The following is a 20687-nucleotide window of genomic DNA, read 5'->3' on the forward strand; positions in this document are numbered from 1 at the left end:
CCCTTACGATAGCGGCACCCTTTTGGAAAATATGCAATCATCACCAACTGTGTACTGCAGGGTACTAGAGGAGAGTAATAAAAACATTTCTGGCTCTCCAGTCGAATATTAAACAATTTTTTTTAATCAGCCATACTTCATGGATTCATGCTATAATTACAGAACCTGATTGACATTGAGTTTCTATATTTATTGATTGATACCTTAGACCAGAATATACAGAATATAGAATATACAGTATCTTGTAATTAATAATTATTATTGCTCTGTTTCTTTTGTTTTGCTAATATGTTATTGTTTAATGCTTATTATTGGTTGAAATTGTTTTGTTTTTCAATTGTATTGTATCATTGTCATATCTATCATAGTATATTTAAGTATATGTAAATGTAGAGAACTCGTTCCTCGCACACAGGCTTTGCCCATGTGAGGGAACCTTCTTCAAGCTTTGTATATGTATATTCTGTATTGTTAGTATTTCTTAAGAAGAACAATAAATATAATTTCAATTTCAATAGACACGGCCCATTGTATATTCATACTGAAAGTCGATAAAGCCAACATCTACTGCTATATCGCTCCATCGTGACGTCAGCATCGGATAGAAAACTTCTGTAGAGTTTGTTTACATTGTTTTCTAATATCGGGGCACCGAGCTTCGCTCGTTATTTATTTTTTGATAAACAGAACACAATTCTTCAAAATGATTGGGGAAGGACTAACAGGCACAGCCCAAATTTCGATTTATACACTATAAATGGTCCAAAAAGTAGGTTATGTTCCATACACTTGAATTGAGGTTTAATTTTCAGTCCAAATATTTGAAAACAGAAATGTTCCAATTTAGATAGTTTACAAACCAAATTGAATAACACTCACTAATCACTTAAAACTGTAAAATAATGATTAACTTTGAATATTATGATATACTCTAATTTAGAGTGATAAACCATGTCATGTCAACGAATCAGATTATTTTGATAGAGACTATTAAAATTTCTAGATAATATTTCTGGCGAGATACGGTAAGCTGTTTGAATGATTACACAGCTGATCTCCCACACAGGCACACGCATCTTCTGTTATCGACAGACGTCGAAATCTGTTCTTCCAAGCTTAGACCAGTTATAGAATAGACACGCTGGGAAGTCTAGCCTCTGAAGCCAACATCTACTGCCAAATCCACCCATCTTGACGTCACAGCCAAGCTAACAACAATGTAAGTTAAACACCACAAACACTTACACAACAAACTCAAAAGTTTTCTATAATTTCTTTACGATGCGTGACGTCACTGTTGTGACGTCAAGATGGGTGGATTTGGCAGTAGATGTTGGCTTCATCGACTTTCTATATGAATATACAATGAGCCGTGTCTATTATATAACTGGTCTAAGCTTCCAAGGATGAATTATCCTTTTAATGTCCTTCAGAGAGTTTTTCCAGGGATTTTTCCTAGGGTTTTTCCTAGTGCAATCGAATCTTTATATTATAAACCTACTATGTTCTGAATTTCGTGAGAATCGTTGGAGCCGTTTTCGAGATCCGGTGGAATACAAACATATAAACAGAAATTGCTCGTTTAATAGTAGGCCTATAGGATTGATTGATACCTTAGACCTGTTATAGAATAGACACGGCCCATTGTATATTCATACTGAAAGTCGATGAAGCCAACATCTACTGCCATATCGCCCCATCGTGACGTCAGCATCGGATAGAAAACTTCTGTAGAGTTTGTTTAAATTTATTTCTATTTCAGCGGGAGTTTACCATTTTCATAAATAATAATTCACTTCCATCTGAAATAAACACAATCAGCTATGGAAAACAATGTAAACAAACTCTGCAGAAAAGTTTTCTATATCTGATGCTGACTTGATGATGGGGCGATATGACAGTAGATGTTGGCTTCAGAGGATAGACTTCCCAGCCTGTCTATTCTATAACTGGTCAAGATTGATACAATAAGTACATCATCAAAATGATAGGGAGAGAAAAAATAACGTAACCTTGTGCTATTCCTCTCCCAAATTTACATAAGGTTACACATAGTCCGAAATAGGTTAAGTCTTGTATTTTTTTCTTGGAGAGAAGAAATAAGGTAAACTTGTGCTATTCCTCTCCCAAATTTAGATAAGGTCACAAATAGTCCCAAATAGGTTAAGTCTTGTAGTTGTTCACTTCACAAAGTTTCCAGTCCCTAATTATTTTCACACCGTAGATATCCTTGTTTGTCATTGGACAAAAGAGATAGCTGAGATAGCTCTATCCTTTTCCAACATCGTACCGTGGTCAAATTATTTTTAGGCTATGAAGAATATATGGATACTTAAATCTCAATTTATTATGAAAATTTATTATTGTATCATGTAAAGATTCATATTCTCTGCTGAAAAGAATATTATTGAGATAAGAATAACTGATCATTAATATAGAAGCAACTATAATTATATCAATCCATACCAGGATAAATATAATTAATTGAATCACAGCGTTCTTCGATAGAAGGTGGAGAAAGAAACATGGCAACTATAGTGGGATCCACGTTATAATGACAGTGATTGATTAGCAATAGTATTGCTATCTTTGTCTATCATTCAACAAAGTGGATAGCGTTATCTTTTTCTCGCTTCGCTCTGTTGCCAGATCGTCTTTTAACAATGTAGAATAAATAATTAATTGACAAAATATTTCATCTTAAAATTATGAAAATTTGTTATGAAATTATTGAAAAATATAATGTATTGCTTAATAGAATATAATTGATTATTTTAAACTAGAATAAACAGTTGCTATAACATCAATAAACCTTTCATAGGATAGAATATAGAATTATAGTACCCTTTAAAATTAATAAAATAATAGAACAAGAATAAAAACCTGTATCAGATACCGAATATAGAAGGCATTGACAAGACAGAGGATCGGCAATGTTGTTCTCCTATCTTCCTCCACTGTCATTATAACGTGGACCTCACTATTTATATGTCCATGTCGTTCTATAATTTATACTGGTTTTATAGCGTAAATAATATCAATACCGGTACAAATAATATCAGAGAGAAGCCATGGTAAATCTTTTACTTATTCCATGGAAGAATAATCATAGACTTACTCCCGGTTGTTCGTATGCCTATTAAAATAATACGTGATTAAATGGAGTGTAATTTCAGTAAAAAGTGAACAGTTTCATAGTAAGATTCACTTCAATCTGTCATCATTATTTTAGAATCATATCAATGCTTCATATCCAAACAATGATGACTGGCTTGAGTTTAATCTTTTCTATTAAATCGTTTATTTTGCAACCAAGCTACTGTTTCAAGATGAATTTTATTTTTAAGATATTCTTCCCACTGATTATCTGTAATAATATTTGCTACAAATATCATGAATTCATCATTTTTGCACGTAAAAACCAGTAATATTTTCTATTTTGAATGTAAACTGACGTTTGAATTTTGAAACGCGCCAATCCTAGCTGGTGCCGGAAGCCTGATATTCAACAGCATTCTAAACCGACTTCTGTACACGTGGCGCCGTGGCTTAGTTGGTTAAAGCGCCTGTCTAGTAAACAGGAGATCGCGAGTTCGAATCTCGCCGGTGCCTACTTTTTTTTGACCGCGCGGATTCATAACGATATTTTATATAGAAGAATGATATTTATGTGTGTTTAGTTGAAATAGGCCTAATTATCAATCTGATTGCATCCATCGAAAAGTAATTTATTTTGGGTGAGTTTTAAAGCACCTTGTTATTGATTTTTTATGTGCTTTCAACTACATTTAACTTTCATTTATCTCTTATATGGTAGAAAGTTAGTGGGAAGGATATTTTTTTAATATTCTTTCCGAAGAATGGACATTGATATGTCCAAAGCTCCCCAATCTATGTAGATGCATAACAATCTATAGTTATTCCAAATTGCTTTTTTTATATCATATACAGTTCAATAAAAATTTTCTTATTCTATATTATGTAAATTTATCTATAATTTTGCTGTATTGTAAGCTTCTATATGCACGTGTATAAGCCAGTATATATTGTAATCTACACTAGCAGTTCTGTGAACAGTAGACCTCGCGCAGTTATAAACCACAGCCTCCTCTTATACTGTCCATCAGAGTAAATCATGTCTTTATGTCGTGTCGGCGAGATATCGGTGTGAAAACGGCTAATGGCTGTTGGGTCTGGTGTATCAAAAATGCTAACATCAAAAGCTAATCTCCTTCAAGACATACTGGCAATAGGACAGCCCGAGTTCAAAGCAGAGAAAGTTCGAGAGACAATACTATGTTTTTTTTAGTTATTAATTGCATGCGTTATTGTACCATGGTTATAAGCATAAATTGCTCAAAAGTAGATAAAGTATGCTTTCTTTTATCTATGAAATTACTTATAAGATACTAGTAGTTCTGTGAACAGTAGACCTCACGCAGTATTCTCATCCACAAGTACCTGATGTCAACTGTTTTAAATGTTAACAAAATCAGTTCACGTTTGAATTTGTATTCCATAATTTATTAATATTTATGTTAATTTAAACAATGAATAGAATATATTTCTATTCCAGAATTTATATAATATTCATCCAGTTCCGTGATAATCTTTCCATCTTATGAAAATTAATTTTTTTCAATCAAAAATATTATAATTTCTTCAGCATTATTTAGTTCTTTTGATTATTTTTAATCACCCATTGAATTAGTTTTTTTCGAATGTGAGAATATTGATACTGATGGACACGCATAATAATACCATGACTGCAAAACAAAATATTGAAACCAAAGACCTTAAAGCTGCGATTAAACCAAACTTATTAACAAAATGTTAATAACTCAATCCTTATAGATTATATTAGATTGAACATAACTTATCATACACATGATGAACATGTGTGTTTGTCAACTTGCGTGCAATCTTATATAATCTAGGATTAAGTTATAATAAAGTTAATAAACTTATGATAAAGTTAATAACTTTGGTGTAAACCCAGCTTAAAGATGCATACCTCTTCAAGGTCTTTGATTGAAACTATAGACCTTATACAAATACAGTAATAGACTGGCTTCTCCACACATCTGTGTGATCACTTGTCAGCTGATTTATGATGAATAATTCTATAGTCTGATTTTTACTCTAATATTGGCGTATGAAGGAGGCTCCTTTTTACTTTCCTTTCCCTATTACCATAGGTAAGGAAAGTATTGCTTTCCAAAAAAAATTAAGGTACCCTGATTTCAAGTTTTCTATACGTTTCAAGTCCCCCTGAGTCCAAAAACATGATTTTTGGGTGTTGGTCTGTGTGTGTGTATGTGGTGTGTGTGTGTGTGTGTGTGTATGTGTGTGTGTGTGTATGTGTGTATGTCTGTGAACACGATAACTCCATTCCTAATCAACCGATTGACTTGAAATTTTAAACTTGATGTCCTTATACCATGAGGATCCGACAATAAGAAATTCAATAAAATTCAATTCAAGATGGCGGAAAAAATGGCGGATAATTACTAAAAAAACCATGTTTTTCACGTTTTTCTCGAAAACGGCTCTAACGATTTTCTTCAAATTCATACCATGGATAGCTATTTATAAGCCCTATCAACTGGCATGAGACAAATCACTGGGAAAATTTCAGGAGCTCTGTAATATTCTTGAGAAAAATGGCGGATAATGACGAAAAAACCATGTTTTTCACGGTTTTCTCGAAAACCGCTCTAACGATTTTCTTCAAATTCATATCATAGATAGCTATCTATAAGCCCTATCAACTGGCATGAGTCTCATTTCCGGGAAAATTTCAGGAGCTCCGTAATATTATTGAGAAAAATGGCGGATAATGACTAAAAACCATGTTTTTCACGATTTTCTCAAAAACGGCTCTAACGATTTTTTTCAAATTCATACCCTGTATAGTTATTTATCAGATATATCAACTGGCATGAGTCTTTTTCCTGGGAAACTAATGGGGGGTCCACTCTATCCTTGAGAAATGGACTTTGTAACCTCCATCTCGTGCATGAGGTAGGTAGGTAGGTAGAGCAGTTTATAAAAAGTACACAGTCATAGTCAAGATAATTCATCTGTAGAACAGCTGTTTTGACGACTTTAAAAAAAAATCATCTAATTTCACAATTTACACGAAGGAAAAAGTACTCTGAAAACAATAATTATATATACACATATACAGTAGTCTGATCGTAGTTGCAAATAATATGTTGCCGTCAATAATTGTCATGATGTGACCCTATTTTATTCCCCCCCCTAAATTATTGTGACCCCTAAATTATTCTCGTTTGAGAATGAGGCTTACAGTTCAATGAGCAAGGAAAGTTGTGTGAGTGTACCACACCAGATTTTTCCGTTTATATTATCCTTGAAATGCAAAATTTCCAAAAACCTTGTATATATGTCGACGCGCAATTTAAAAAGGAACATACCTGTCAAATTTCATAAAAATCTATTACCGCGTTTCGCCGTAAATGCGCAACATATAGTTCAGTTCAGTTCAGTTCAGTTTCAGTTCTTCGCCACAGTCAATTGACCGGGGAATTGTCAAGGTTAAGAGAATAAACATTAAGAGAAATGCCAAACCGTCGACTTGAATCCTAGACCTCACTTCGTTCGGTCAATTATATGGCTACAGTGAAAGTGGTCTACAGTCAAAGCGGTATTATGTCATGTATCACATGTTGAAAATTTTCTATTTTTTGGCATTTCGATTTTTTTTCAAAGTCCCAATTCAAGTTTCAGATTTTTTTCTTTTAAACCGTGCTTCCGAGCTCAAGAGTGTAGAATTCTTCAGCGCTCCAAGGTGGTCTTATTTCATATATCACATGTTCAAATTTCAATAATTTAGAATTCGATAATCCCCCCTCCCAAAGTCACAAATTTCAGATTTCTTATCTCTTTAGCTGTGCATCCTAGCTCAAAAGTGTAGGAAACTTTTTTTTCCAGAGCTCGAAGGCGGTCTTATTTCATACATTACATGTTGAAAATTTTGATTTTTTTGTAATTCAATTATTTACCCCCCCCCCAAGACCCACATTTCAAGTTTCAGATTTTTTATCTTTTTAACCGTGCATCCTAGCTCAAAAATATAAAGAACTTCTATTTCTCAGCGTCCACCACCGATCCTATTGCATTTATATCATTATACTCTAAATCCAATTTGTATGTGTGTTTGTGTGTGAATAGGCGGGCGAGTGTCAGTAGTGGTTTTAGTGAGTGTAGCGAATTCTACTGTTCTCTGAACTACTAGTAGATCACAGTTCATAAAATTGAACTTAAAAATCCTCTGAGACTGATGAAAAACTGGAATATATATCAGAAAACTAAAAAGCAAATACACTTCGACTTCTCAAGTTTCAAATTCTTTCTCTAGATGTATCCTTTGTCTATCATTATTATCTATGGTCTATGGTAGAGTATTATGAATAAATAAGAATATATAAATGAAAGTTAACACCCTACTTGAAAGGAAAACTCAGCCAGTGTCAATTTCAACATGTGTGGTGCCTCATTCAAAGCAATTTCAAGTGAATTATAAGCGACATAACTCATGTCCTGATTGTGGGGGGTAGAGAGGGGTACAAACCACCCCCCACTTGATTCAATTACCACCCTCTGCTCTGATGCCTTCAATTGAAGTGGGCTACACTCAAGGGTAGTATATAGCACTGTATACTATCCTTGTGCTAAACTATCCTCGTGGGGCGAGGAGAGAGAGAGTGAGTGTGAGAACGAGAGTGAGAGAGAGAAGTGTCAATGGAATAGAAGCAGGACCACCCTCCTAGAAATACAAATATACACTAGTGTACACTATATACACGTATCTATGCCTGCTGGTTGTGTATAAATGGACATCTAGCATGTATCGTGGAGGGCTGTAATCAATTTAATGTTGCAAGTAATTTTATTGATTTATTATTGTTTGTTTGGAGAAATTGGATAAAAGCCGGCAGTAGATTCGGTTTTAACGACGTTCCGTATGTGAGGCTACCCTAAGCGATCTCTTTTCTTCTGACGTAAATTCAATCCAATGTGATTAGAATACAAAATGTATCATAGTCAAATGGTTTCTAAATACAGTTTCTGACTTTGATCGGTTGTCTTCTAAAGTTGGCCTTTTTTAGAAGGCTGCCTTCAATTAATGATGTACTAATTGTAAGATTAAATAAAGAATGAAGAATTATGTTGTCCGTTTTTGAGACTTTCAAGAATTTGTACAACATTGAAGAACTAGAGATTTTCAATTCAGAAGGGTTTAAAACACTTACAATTATTATTTAGAGCTTGAAAAGAATTCAATCATCAAGGCTGGGCAAAGGCTAAAAATAAACTTTCTACACGTAATATTTTTCAAAGTTTTTCGATTTGTATATCATCAAGCTATCAAAAAGAAAATGTTTTCTCAGGAAAACATTTTTTTCTGATCATTACATTTTGAGGTATGAGCGCCTGAAGTTTAAATTTTTGGGACAGAACATTTCAATTTCGGTAAGAGATAAATCCATGGATTTAAAGATAGATTCTTCATGGTATTGTTGATCTAGTAGAATAAAAATTTTCTGAAAATATCAATTTTTGAGATAGTTATTCAATTTGCTAGAAATAACCAAAAATAACTTTTAGTTAAGTTATTCTTGGTTGGTTGAATAGCTTTTTCAATAATTGATATTTTCAGAGAATTTTTGTTTTACTAGATTAACAAAACCATTCATTCACTCTGAATCTCTATAGTGGAATATCTGATAGTAATGGATATAGATAATAATCTGATAGTGGAATGGACAAAGAAAAATGGCCTTAAGCTTAATCCCATCAAAACACAACCCATTATAACTGGATATTCTCGTCTTATAAACAATATTGACCTTGAATCGATTCACAAAGTTAGTGTAGACGGTAATGACATTCCTTACTGTAGCTCTGTTAAAAATTTAGGCATTATTATGAATAATACTCTTGACTGGTCAGAACAAGTGAACAAAACTTGTAAAAAGGTATTCTCAGCCATGCATGCATTGAAGAAAATGCACGATATCCTCCCTAGAAACATTAAATTATTATTGGTTTAATCTCTCATCTTCCCACATTTAATGTATTGTAATTCTGTTCTTAATGATATGCAAGTCACTCTGAATGATAAACTACAGCGTTGCCAAAATTATTGTCTACGTTTCGTCTACTCTCTCCAACGCCATGATCATATCACCCCAGCCCACATTGCTAGTTCAACATTGAAGCTTCCCGATCAGAGGCTTTTTCGAATAGTCAAGCTTGTTAGAGATATCTTGAAATACGGTAATCCGAACTATTTTAAAGATGATTTCAAATTTGTCTCTGAAGGTAGGAGGATAGATGCTTCACATACTAGAACCGGAGAAAGTACTTTAAGGATACCCAATCATCGAACTACTATTTTCACAAAATCCTTCTTAGTCAGTGCCTGTCGTGCATGGAATACACTTCCTGTTTCTATCAGGTCTATCGAGAGCCGAGCGAGCTTCAACCTGACTTTAAAAAAACATATTTTGGAACAAATGACTGAAACTGTCCGGCCCTAGAACGATCACATGACAACCATCCCTCACCCATTCCACCAATATAAACCTTTAAACCATGTTATAGAACGAATTGTATATATATATATATGACTGCCATATATAATGACTATATATATATTGACTATACATATATATGACTATATATATATTATATAAACTCATGTTATTTCAATTATCCACTGCATACTGCTGTATATTACTGAAATTTGATAACCCTGATCTACTTTCAGCCTACTTCATTTTATTAATCAATTATTTGATCTTATCTACCTATATAATTATTTTACTTTATCAATTTCTGTTTTTTTCTCTTCAATATTCATATTGATTAAAACTTTTACAATATTTCCATTAATAAATAAATCCTTAGTTTAAATAACGAAATTAACGTTTTGGTAGAGAGTTAGTGGGGAGGATATTTTTATATTCTTCCCAAAGAATGGACATTGATATGTCCAAAGCTCCGCCAATTTATGTAGATGCATAACAATATGATTATTATCTATAGTTATTATATTACAAATTGCTTTTTCATATAATATACAGTTCAATAGTTATTTTCTTAGTCTATATTATGTAAATTCATCTATAACTTTGCTGTATTGTAAGCTATTGTATACAAGTGTATAAGCCAGTATATATTGTAATCTACATAAATAAAGTACTCAATCAATCAATCAATCAATCAATCTCATGGATTTATATCTTACCGAATTTGAAATGTTCTGTCCCAAAAATTCAAACTTCAGGCGCTCGTATCTCAAAAAGTAATGATCGGAAAAAAAATGTTTCCCTGAGAAAACTTTTTCATTTTGATAGCTTGATGATATACAAATCGAAAAACTTTGAAAAATATTACGAGTAGAAAGTTGATTTTTATCCTTTGCACAACCTGCGCTTCTTGCTTGTTTTCATGTTCTTTTTGCACTCTGCAATGTAATTTCAACAAGAAAAACGACCATCATAAAGTGACTTGTCTATTACATTGACACCAGAATAATGAGGACCTACAACCTTCTCCGATCGTGTATTTTTGTCCATAGAATACAACACTCCAACAACCCTCTCTGAATACATAATACACCACGCATCAACACTCTGATACCCTCTAGCCATAATCTATCGTGAGGCTCAGTTCAAACTGTTTGTCATCTCCGCTCCTTATGATTACATTAGCGCTTCCCGCACGATTAATTCTGACTGTTTGCAATGAATTTCACGGAACAATGTCAGTGAACGATCTCTGTTGGCTAACTCATCATTTTCGATTGCAATTGGTACGAGTCCATTGTGTCATCTATGATAGAAACTCCATCATCCATTTTCAATACATCCATTGACAACTTCTACTCTACTGTCGAAACCAACCTCTGTGAGTCGCTATGTCGAAATATTCATTAGCCTCTCTGTCACAAAATACAGAATTGGCTACTGCCGCAAAAGTATACGTACAGATATGCTCTCTATTTTTCAGATGGACTACCCTTTTCTCCCTCAATCTCCCAACGCTTTGTGACTTTTATATACCTTTTCAACCCTCCTCGTCCTCCCATATTCTGCCTCCATTAGTAATGATGGTCATCATCATCATCATGATAGAACATACACCGATTGCGCCCAGCGGTCAAATGGGAGTGATACATGGCTCCTATACACACGTACACTGTTTACGTCGTGATGTCATCACTGCTAGTCACATTATTTGTCCCGCTTTCGCTCTCTCTCTGTCTCTCTGACTCTCTCTCTCTCTCTTTCTTAGCTCTGAATTTCATTGTTATCATCGACTTTTTTCATAGGCATAGTTTTGATTATCTATCCAAAATTCATTTTTGTAAAAATTATTTTGTATTGGTTATCAATTTGAAAACTTTCTGTTCATTTTTCTAATTTATTATAATCGTGATTTTGTTATTTATAATATTCATTTGTATAAAATGTAAAGGATTGTGTGGCAGAGAGGAGTCCTAACTCCGCCCTTAATAAGGGAAATTAATCAATCAATCACTCTCTCTCTCTCTCTCTCATCCATAATTTTGCTGTATTGTAAGCTATTGTATATAAGTGTATAAGCCAGTATATATTGTAATCTACATAAATAAAGTACTCAATCAATCAATCAATCAAATCTCTCTTATACACCCGGTCGTGTGTTAATGGGAAGTATATTTTATATCCTTCTTAGAGAATCGACAATTATTTGATGAAACACCGCCGATTTATGAAGTTACATCACATTATTATATTATCGTTATTCTAATTGCATCCATTCTTTATTCTCATTGATTGATTATTCACTAGCATCATAGGCATTTAATGTAAATTAGTGTATAAGCCAGTAAATATTGTAACATACATGAATAAAGAAATCTTATTCAATCTAATCTTTTTGAAGAGAGAGTACTGGGAAGGATATTTTTAATATTCTTTCCGAAGAATGAACATTGATATGTCCAAAGCTCCGCCAATTTGTGTAGATTCATACAATGTTATCTATAGTTATTCAAAATTGCTTTTTTCGTATCATATACAGTTCAATAATATTATTTTCTTAGTGTATATATTATGTGAATCCAACTATAATTTTTCTGTATTGTAAGCTATTGTATATAAGTGTATAAGCCAGTATATATTGTAATCTACATAAGTAAAATACTCAATCAATCAATCTCTCTCTCTCTCTCTCTATTTAAGGGTTGTGTGACAGAGAGGACCAGGAGTCCTAACTCCGCCCTAATAAAGGCATATAATCAATCAATCTCTATGTCGAAGAGGTAACGGGATATATACTTTCCGATAACCATCTGCTTTATAAAGACCATTCCTTTCTATCCGACTCTAGAAGTGTTCCATTGAGTTATCTCGACTTGTGACGAATTTTGAAATCAGAAAAATTCCACACATGGAATTTCCGGCTCTGACAGTATGCTGAACAGGTTAACGACCGGGAATCCCACGGTTTGTCAAAACCACACCACCCTTTACTTTCACTTTAACTTTTCTTACTATTAACTTTTCGATAATTAGCACATAATATTGATTATTTCAGTCTGTCACCGTGAGTGAGAATAAGAACAGTGGTGATATGTTTGCTATGCTGAGTGACAGAGGTTCAAAGTTATTAGTGTTTGAAGGTTTTAAGTATTCAAAAAATATATCTTCATCTATCACCCACATTGTCTCTGTCATTAAAACAAATTCAGAAATGAAAAGTCGAAACATTGACGATGGATAATTGAGACGATGTGTTTGCTAGAACCAATTTGACAGAGATCATTCATTCAAGAAGACTGTATCTTAATGAATGAATGATCGTACAATCATGGTTCCAGCCCAATACTTTAATATCAATAAGAATGGAATTATAGAATAGCAATATGTATCTCATTAACTTGGCTTATATGTTGTCATAATAGAGTAGTGTTTTGCTTGAAGCTTCCTTAGTATACTGGAGTGAATTTGAATTTCGCTCCTTCAGTCGAGGAACGTAATGTCGGCTGCTAGTGAGAGCGAAATGGCGTCACTAATGATGACGTCACGTACGTTCAATTTGTTACGTTCAATATGTGAGTGGCCAAACACATTCTGACCTGGGCGCAATCGGTAGATTCCCTCATAATAATAATATCTTTCATACCTTTTCAACCCTTCCTTTTCATCCCTTATTCTGCCTAAATTGATGATCATGGTCATCAACATGGTATGATTGTCATCCTGTATCATCATCATCATCGTCATCATCATTATCATCAAAGGGCTTAGTAATAATATCTCTGTGATGTCTCCGGTCCTTTTACATCCCCTATATAACCTGTCGTCAGTGGCTCACCTTTTATTTATTCATCAGCTGATGTCACCGTAGTCTACTAATGTTTTGCTGACTGTTTGTGCCGTGGAAACTCTACTAAAACCTGAATTATTTCAACGAGATGTGAAAATAACGCGTATAATTTGGTGAGAGTCATTTTGAACTTTCAGCATTTTGTTGAATGGGTAGCAGAGATGTTTTATGTAAGGGATGCTGTCTGTTGAGGGTGAATCTGATTTCATCAAATGGCACCTTTGTGTCAGCCTGGTTCTTCTTCTTCTACTTTTTCTCCCACTCCTCCTCCTTCTCTCCTCCTCCTCCTCCTCCTCTTCCTCCTCCTCCTCATCCTGCCCCCTGTTCTCCTCATCCTCCTTCTCCTCCTGCTCCTCCCTTCTCCTGTTCCTCCTCCTCCCCTCCTTCTTCTCCTTCTCCTCCACCTCCACACCCCTCTTCTCCTTCACCTCTTCCACTTGCTTCTTATCCTCCCCCTTCCCCTCCAGCGGCTCCTCCTCCTCCACTCCTCATCGTACTTCTCCCCTACTCCTCATCTTCCTAATTCCCCTCCTTGCCTTTTCTCTTCTTCTTCTACTTCTATTTCTCCTCAAAGTTCTTAATTTTTATTTGTATTTCAATTCCTCTTCCTTCTCCTTCTCTTCCTCATCATCCTCCTCCTCCTCCTCCTCCTCCTCTTCCTCCTCATCTCTTCCTCATCTTCCTCCTCCTTTTCTTCTTTCTTCTTATCCTCTCCCTCCTTCTTCTATTTCTTCTTCCACCTCCATCTTTTTCTTTTACACCTATACCTTCTCCTTCTCTACTTCCTCTTCCCTCATACCAACCAGCTCCTCTTCCTCCTCCTTCTTCTCCTCATCTTCTTTCTTCTTCTTTTTCATCCTCTTCCATCTCCTTCTTTTTTCTTCCTCTTTCTCCTTCTTCTATTTTGTCTACTTCTCTTCCACCTCCATCTCTCCCTTTTACTCATCTTCCTTCTCCTTTTCTACTTCCTCATTCTTCATACCAATCAAACCCTCTTCCTTCTCCTCCTCCTTCTCTTCCTCCTCCCACTCCAACTCCTTCACCACCTCTTCCTCCTTCTCCTCCTCTAAACGAAACCCTTTCTAAACCAGGATAAACATAAGCTTTTTTTCCCCCCACTCTGTAATATTCCAATAATATTCTCGTATGCAAACCATCATCCTGACAAATGTTCACTGTCAAAGTGACTGAAACCTTCGTCATTCATCCATTTGAAAATCCCTCTGAATATTCTACCCACGAAACACCATAATATTTCGTTTGAAAGAGAACATTATTTTAATCCTCTCCTAACGCAGCAGCGTACTAATTCTTCCAAAACCCCGCTTTTGTGAGTGACTTTGATGTTTATTTCGTGTGCCTTTGATTAGTGTTTGTCGTTCAATTAGTTGACCAGTGAAAAATGTCGGCGAAATAAGCCAGGTTCGATTGGGATGGCTTAGGAGGCTAACGTTCGTGAAAACGTGAACGTGTTTCAACGTGAATTGAGTGCTGACATTTATTTATTTATCTATTTACATCACTAGAGAAATTACAACATATAGAGGCTTACAGTTTTATGCCAAAACAAGCATCATTGAAAATCAATTGTTTATACAAACAGAAACTAAATTAATAAGAAAGAAAACATAAAAGAAGAAGACATAGTATGTACGACATGTTATATATTGTGGTGCGTACAGATATACGCGCCGCGAACATGAGCAATTGACTTTTAATCAGCTGACTATATCTGTATTTTTACAGAAACGGTAAGATACAGATATAAAAAGCTTGGCATCAAGTGAATTGCTAATGTTCGCGGCGCGTATATCTGTACGCACCTTTATATGAGACATATATAAGACATATAAGGCCGGTTTCCGAGCTCGGGATTTAGCTAAGTCCTAGACTTTAAACAGCTGGAGTCAGAAAATTGGTTTTCCAAAAAGGGGCGTAGTCGCAGTCATTGTCATAGTCACGTTTGAATTAAATTTCGAAAAACTAGAAAATTGAACACAAAATAAAATAAAGAGAAAATAGTGTAAAGTTTCAGCTATTTTGAATTATTTAGGAATGTCTAAGTTCGTCAAGGAAAAACGTTTCCAATTTATAGAAATGAGAAAATAAAAACTACAACTACTGTTATAAAAGCTGCGACTACGCCCCGTTTTGGGAAGCCAATTTTCTGACTCCAGCTGTTTAAAGTCTAGGACTTAGCTAAATACCGAGCTCGGAAACCAGCTCATAATTATTTTATATATTATAAGACATAACATTACATTATAATACGTTTCCCTCCTGCAAAAGAACGCGAATTTGAACCCATATATATATAGTCTGTATGGAATAAGTAAAGACTTAGCCCTTCATCCGTTGCCAAATTGTGTAAAATTATATCGTTTACAAATTTCTAATTCAAGCACAGAATTGTATGTATAATGAGGTCCACGTTATAATGATAGTGTTTGATTAGCAATTGTATTGCTATCCTTGTCTATCACTCAATAAAGCGGATAGCGCTATCTCTTTCTCGCTTTGCCCTATTTCCAGAGAGTCTTTTAACAATGTAGAATTAATAATCAATTAACAAAATATTTCATCTTAATTATGAAAATATATTATTAAATCATTGAAAAATATAATTTCTCCCTTTATAAAATTTAATTGATCATTTTAAACGAGAATGAACAGATAATATTACATCAATAAAGCTGTATTAGCTACCGTCTATAGAAATACCGTGGCATTGACAAGACAGAGGATCGGCAACGTTGTTCTCCTATCTATCTCCACCGTCATTATAACGTGGACCTCACTATAGAATATCATCCCCGATATTCCAGTACATCTGCTAAAAAAGTTTCACGGATGAAGAATTGGAAAGGGAAGTAATTAATTTCTTGATAAATAAGAAAACATCGCGGAAATATGATTTCTTTCAAGTTTCACTTCTCTTTGAATTATGGGATGTCGTAATAAGTAAGAGTTTCTTGTCAAAATCACGGGGAGAATTCTATTTTTTTCTAATGGGGTCCAGATCATTTTCATCCACCCTATATTTCATTTTTGGCAATATCGAGAAATTTTGAGCAGGAAACATGACATTTTCGACATTCTAGAACTTTTCTCGTTTCAAAAGATGATCGAGTGGTGTAAGCGAAAAAGCTTCGCAGAAAGCATTTATTAAATATGTGAATATTTCTTATTTTAGTGATAATAATGTAAAATTTTTCTTGTATGTTTTGTTTAGAAGCATCTAAATTTAAAAATCCACTTTGTGAAAATAATCAAGAACTGAAATTTTTTTGAAGTGAACAACTACAAGACTTAACCTATTTCGGACTATGTGTAACCTTATCTCAATTTGGGAGAGGATGTGCTAGGTTACCTTATTTTTTTCTTCCTATCATTTTGATGATGCACTTGTTGTATGAATCAATAAAGAATAAATTATTTATATCCTTTTTCTAACTATCAAAAGAGGTCCAATAACGTGTATTTCAGTTTTATAGATCAGTTCAATAATTACGGTACCTAAAAATTAAATTTAATACACATGTCATTTAGGATAAAATCACTTTTTATTCTATGCCATCTGAGTGATTGATTCAATCAATCAAATCAAATTTATTCACCAATTAACAACAGTGTTACAAGAGAAAAAATACTTTTTTGTTTAATAATTGGCTTGGCTAAAAAAAGAAATTTTTTGTCCTCTAGCCAAGAGTTCAAACATTCCTTACTATATTTTAGAATTAATACAGCACTTTATAATATAATCAAGACCAGTACAATATGGATAGATAAATCAAACAAACAATCATATAATTAATGTAATATAGTATTAACTAAGAAGAATACATAGGCATAGTTGGAAAATATACATATAAATGGTAATATTATAAACCTGTAGTGTATAATAAATTGAATTGATTTCACCCGTGCACGTAAGTTGAAAAATTGTGTAAAGTGATTTGGGATAAGCGAGTAATTCTCATCATGTCGAAAGAAACAGATTATCATTGGAAGGTGTATTAGATAAGACTAATATTGATTAAGGTCCCGGCTGAAGTATGACAGTCGTAAGGCCCATTGACGGCTTAAATTATATATTCAGGCGGTGGGACCTTCCCGCAAGGGACTCCCCACCAACAAAAGCCATACGAATTTACTATTGAGACAGTGTGAAATGATGATACTCAGATAGATGGATAAATATATTTTTATCCGCACTTCATAAGTGATGACGGCATAACAGTGGGCATAGTTTGTGTGAGAGAGTGCCAGTCAGTCTATGAGATAAGGAGTAAGAAAGGTTGTATTTGTTTGCAATACAAGACAATAAAGAATAGTTTTTGTCTGAGAGAGAAGTATTGAGTTTTTCAGTGAAAGAGAAAGTGAGAAAGCACTTCTAGTAGTATGGTACAGTAGTTGAAGTCACATTTCTCTACCAGAGCGCGCTTGCACTATGATAGCATTGTATCAGGTGAAAGTCAATCCAGTTTGAAATTCGGTCATTCACAGCTGTTGGCGTTCTTGTTTGAGTAGCCCTGATCAGAACGTGACTGAAATAACAACAGTGCGTTTAGATTCGTATGGCTCGTTGGTCTAGGGGTATGATTCTCGCTTAGGGTGCGAGAGGTCCCGGGTTCAAATCCCGGACGAGCCCACTTTTTTTTGCAACCCAATCATGGGAATAGGTGACGAATTATGAATGGCACTTCAATTTTTATTTCTCCCAATGTAGGATCACCGTAATTGTTTCACTTGTAAATGGAAATGTTCGTTCATTTTTGCAACTCAAAAATATGATTCTTCTAATGTTGTTTTTCATCACGAACTGCTTATTATTAAATCACTTTTTGCTATTAAAAAGAACGACTAGCAGTCAGAGTTTTTCATTAAATGAATTAATCACACTCACTGTGTGACAACGAGATCATGATGATGGTCCGAAGATGGTGGACCAGCCGAAAGATGTCGTTATCACAGTGAGTGCCGGTTGCACAACATCAGGTTAAATTTTAACCGTGATTAATTTCACGAGAACCAATCAGAGAAGGCGTTTTTGAAAATACTGCTTCTCTGATTGGTTCTCGTGGAATTAATCACGGTTAAAATTTGATTAATTCGTGAAATTTTGTGATTAATTCGTTTATTGGGAAACATCTGACTGCTAGTCGTTCTTTTTTATAGCAAAAAGTGATTCAAAAATATGATAGATAACACTAATAACTCTTCATTGTTTTCTACCAATGTAGGACCACTGTGATTGTTCTAATTTTAAATGGAAATCTTTCAATCAACTCTTATTAGGTAATTTTAAAGTTTATAATGTTCTTGTAAATGAACGTTTTATTCAACAGTATGCCCCTATTATGTCTTTTTCCTGTAAAGGGCTACTTGTAATATAAATATAAATAAAAATAAAAATCTCAGTACCCTTTTTTTAATTATTTTATCACAACATGAATCATGTCTCTTGTTTAATTGAAACATGTTGTGATAAAATAATTAAAACCATTAAAATTACATGAAACATGCTGTGATAAAATACTAAAACCATTACAGTAAAATTACATGAAACATGTTGTGATAAAATCATTCAAAAAAGGGTACTGAGATTTTTATTCTTATTTCTATTTATGGCCTCTATTATGATATAAAGTTTACTACAAATTATATTCCACTTTACTCCACTAATCTCCAACCACTAGTATTTAAATTGAAAAGAAAATCTAACTTGCTTAAATTGAAAAATCCAACTCGAACCATTATCAGAGGTAGATATAGAATCTTTGTTATCAACAACAAATACATTTTTTGGACAATTTCTATCCAAATTTGGGAAAGGAACAGTTTTGTGCTTAATGCCTGTCAATCATTCATAGTTGAGAATGATAGTAAATGAGAATACTAAGAAATTGTCAAAAACCACAGATTTATTGATACTTAGAAAGACCGGTTTTGGTTGTTACACCATTTTCAATCTTTGATAAACTGAGATTATTCTCAGTGATGAGATTATTCTCTTGAGATGATTAGAGTTTATCAGAGATAGACAATGGTGTAACAACCGAAACCGGTCTTTCTGAGTATCAATAAATCTGTGGTTTTTGAATATTTTTAGTATTTTTATTCAATGTGAATAATTACTACAATATCAACTTCTCAACTACATAAAAAGTGAGAATGATATTCTATCTATCACTGGATAAATAAATAAATAAAATCATACAAGTCGAGTCAATCAACTCCATACAGACATACATTGAGTAAATGAATGGGAGGAAAACAGTTGTGCTTGGGAGAAGATTCAGCATTGAATGAATGAAGTAATAATAGAACGAGCGTTAGCAACTTCCTGCTTTCGACTCAAGTCCAAAATCGTTGTCCGTCTATTTATTTGTTTCTATTTTCTACAATAACTTTCGCAAGTTTTGGACAATCAGCTTCAAATTTTGAACATATAGGCTAGGCCCGGTTGCAAAAAATCTGGTTAAATTTTAACCGTGATTAATTTCACTAGAACCAATCAGAGAAGGCCTTTTTGACAAGACGGCTTCTCTGATTGGTGTTATTTTGAAGAATTATTGGTACCTTTTTGGCAAGACGGCTTCTCTGATTGGTTCTCGTGGAATTAATCACGGTTAAAATTCAACCGGCTTTTGTAGGCAACCGGCAAATTTTTATACTGATGAGTATAAAGGTTCGCCTTTAAGTATAAAGGTTAAGTCAAAGGTTAAGTATAAATGTTCAAGTATAAATTCTTTGAACGCTATTGCATGCAAAGAATTATTATTAAGTTTCCAAAAAATATCTAACAGTTTTTTTAGTTTCTTTGGAAAATCCCAAAAAATACCACTGCCGTGACCAGGATTCGAACCTGGGTTACTGCGGCCACAACGCAGGGTCCTAACCACTAGACTATCACGGCTTCATATCTAATGAAAGTTCTGGAAAAAGCATAACTGGCTCAGGAAGGATCTCGAGCAGTTGCAAAACTAATTTCTCAGCAGTCACTAGTCAGTGGATCGTTATTAAACGCCGTTCACTGGTTACGCTTCACAGAGAATAATTATTGGTGTATTAAGATTCACTTCAAACTGTCAGGGTTGTTTGTATGGGAAGTATTGATGTTATCCATGAGGTGTACTGACAAAGAATTATTGGTATAGAAGATTTAAATTTTGTCGTAATTTTGTCAAACTCTTTAACTAGAAGTTCTGAGAACAGTAGACCTCTCGCAGTTATAAACCACAGCCTCCTCTCATAGTGTCCATCAGAGTAAATCCTGT

General features: G+C 34.1%; 1 protein-coding gene and 3 non-coding genes across 4 annotated transcripts in view; 3 read left to right on the forward strand and 1 right to left on the reverse strand.

The window, feature by feature from the left end:
- The window catches only part of LOC120350286, a 122170-nt gene that overhangs the window by 52050 nt on the left and 49433 nt on the right, over positions 1-20687 (forward strand). The gene's annotated exons all lie outside the window — the stretch shown is intronic.
- On the forward strand, positions 3539-3612 carry Trnat-agu. Its single transcript has one exon. It is a non-coding gene; the product is annotated as a tRNA-Thr (tRNA).
- Positions 17987-18058, forward strand: Trnap-agg. The gene has a single exon. It is a non-coding gene; the product is annotated as a tRNA-Pro (tRNA).
- Trnah-gug lies at positions 20255-20326 on the reverse strand. The gene has a single exon. It is a non-coding gene; the product is annotated as a tRNA-His (tRNA).

Source organism: Nilaparvata lugens, chromosome 3 (assembly GCF_014356525.2).
Source record: "Nilaparvata lugens isolate BPH chromosome 3, ASM1435652v1, whole genome shotgun sequence".
Lineage (NCBI taxonomy): Eukaryota > Metazoa > Arthropoda > Insecta > Hemiptera > Delphacidae > Nilaparvata > Nilaparvata lugens.